This window comes from Oncorhynchus masou, chromosome 5 (assembly GCF_036934945.1).
Source record: "Oncorhynchus masou masou isolate Uvic2021 chromosome 5, UVic_Omas_1.1, whole genome shotgun sequence".
Classification (NCBI taxonomy): Eukaryota; Metazoa; Chordata; class Actinopteri; order Salmoniformes; family Salmonidae; genus Oncorhynchus; species Oncorhynchus masou.
In genome coordinates this window covers 56,232,024-56,234,497 of record NC_088216.1, presented here as the reverse complement: position 1 = coordinate 56,234,497, position 2,474 = coordinate 56,232,024, and the positions used below count along the sequence as shown (strand labels likewise).

Here is a 2,474-nt window from a genome sequence, read left to right as displayed (position 1 = left end):
GAGAAACATCACCAAATGGACATTCTGGAATCAACCCTAACGAGCGATGGAGAGGTACCAGAATCACTGCCCAGCCATCCCGAGTTCATCGGGCCAGTCAATTTGGCATTCCTGCAAGAATTTTCAGTGACTTTGCAAAAGTGAGAAAACATTTGCAATATGTTTTAACAGTGAGGTACCATCACCAAAAGTGACATTCTGAAATCATCCCAAACGAGCAATGGAGAGGTGCCAGAATCACTGCCCAGCCATCCCGAGTTCATCGGGCCAGTCAATTTGGCATTCCTGCACGATTTTTATAGCATGACAAATTGGTCTTATGACATTTGGCCCCCACAAAACGCATTATGCCTTATGGACAAGTAAAAAAAAAAAAAAAAAAATTATGATAATAAAATATGACTAAAGTATGTTGATACAGTTCTTATACGTGTGTAATTGACACAAAATTCTAAAGAATTTCGAAAAACGGTCCCGAAAGCACTTTTTTAGGGGTGTGTGAAGTTTTTATGAAATTTTGCAATTATTGACTTTTGACTTCTGACTTCCTATGAAATCATATTGCAAATGGAGAAAACACATGCAATAATGCGCAAGTAAAAATAAAATACAAAATAATGATAATGAAATTGGACAAAAGTATATTCATACAGTTCATACACATGTGGAATTGACAAAAAAAGCTAAAGAATTTCAAAAAACGGTCCAGAAAGCACTTTTTTAAGGTGTGATAAGTTTTTGACAAAAAATCCATTTTTTCAAAATTTGGCTTTTGGATGTTGACTTGGGGTCCATTTTCAATATGAAAAACCACGGTGGAGTGCACACGCCACCTGTTGGATTTTTGAAGTGTTACAACTGGCAATTGCCATATGGCATTTGAAATACATTTTCCATGAATCAACGCCGATTTGGGTGGTATTGGCCATTGTGTACATGGTTTGTACTATGCCAATGGTTTCCCATTCATTTTTGTCCAATTCAGGGGGTATTCCCTTACATGTAAATCTTGCCATAGCTGCCTCTAGAGGAGGCAAGACAAAGTGGGTAAAGTGGCTTTGGGTAACGTACTACTTGGAACAATTCGAGGCAGTGTGGGGGCAAAGCTGAAATTGTGGGCCCAAACCCGCTGTTGCTGAGTTCATTCTCCCGAACACTACTTCTGACACAGCATATATTACTGACACCTTTTTTCTGTTTCTACCTAGTTGCAAGATAATGTTCAACTGTCAGCTGAAACATCAAAAAGGTTATAGAATACATGAGTTGGATGCAGCCCATGTTTGGTCTTGTCACTATCTTCTCTTTCACATTTATAGCAGTCTCACGTGAGACTATAAAAAATTGCCAAGGCTGACTATATTTCAAGTCATCCCAAGCGGGGTATTGGGTTAAGTTTTCAACCAGCAATAATCACGCCTCAGATGGACTTCATAGGCTATGATATCGCCTCTGCGAAAGAATAGCATATTACAGCTACTCAAACTGTTTCCAGTGTCTTGCACAGCTTCTCCTTTAACGGTAATATTGTGTTTTAACATTGCAATGTCTAGCAGTTCACCCCCTACCTACCACTTTGGTGGATTCTTGATTGCATGTCATATTCATGGCAAGGTGGGGTACTTATTCAATAGATGTTACCTTTTTCCAGTAGTAAAAAAACAATATCGAGAGCAAAGCATGTTGGGTAATCTGCACCACTGGTTCAGCTGCAATGGGTCGCAAACCCAAAACCTTTTCAACTCAACCTTGCCACCGCTGCCTCTAGTGGAGTCATGAAGTAGTGTGAAAGTGGCTTCTGGCACATTACTTCCTGCAACCATTAGAGGCAGTGTGGGGGCAACGCTGAACCTGTGAACCCAAAGCTGCTGTTGCTGAGTCTTTTCTCCGCTAGACTACTTCTGACACAGCAAATACTACTGACACCCTTTCTGTTTCTACTAATTACAATATAATGTGCACCTGTCAGCTGAGACATCAAGAATTTGTTCTTACCTGACTTGCCTTGGTAAAATTTTAAAAAGTTATACACAGAGACAGGACCAATTTTGAGGAAAGCCCTGTCAGAATATGGTTGTACAGACTGAGGAAGAAGGGAAACAAACAAAGATGAGACAGTGAGAAAGAACAATGAGAGATTTCCCCCCTTCCTGTTTTTCTCCTTCTAATCTCTACTCAGTGCGGCCTGTGGCTGTGGCTGTTGCGGCTATCGACCTTCCTCCTCCTCTGATAACTACCCAGTGGATGCCCTAGCTCTGCACTCCACTGCGCCTCCTCCCCCAACTCCACAGTTAACTATTGCGCCTCCCCTCCCGTATGAATCTCCCCTAGTAGCAGCGGTGGACAAACTGCTCTCTGGATCCTTTAATGTTGGGTGGAACGTCAACTCCAAAACCAACCAGAATGGGTGCTGCTGGAGGAGCCAGAGCAGCAGGTTAGAAGAGCAACAACCCATTCTCACAACAACCACTCGT

General features: G+C 41.8%; 1 non-coding gene across 1 annotated transcript; it reads right to left on the bottom strand.

Moving 5' to 3' along the window:
- Positions 1 to 1,322: 1,322 nt before the first annotated feature.
- LOC135540589 (U4 spliceosomal RNA) lies at positions 1,323 to 1,464 on the bottom strand. The gene has a single exon (XR_010455875.1). It is a non-coding gene; the product is annotated as a U4 spliceosomal RNA (small nuclear RNA).
- Between the last annotated feature and the right edge of the window lie 1,010 nt (positions 1,465 to 2,474).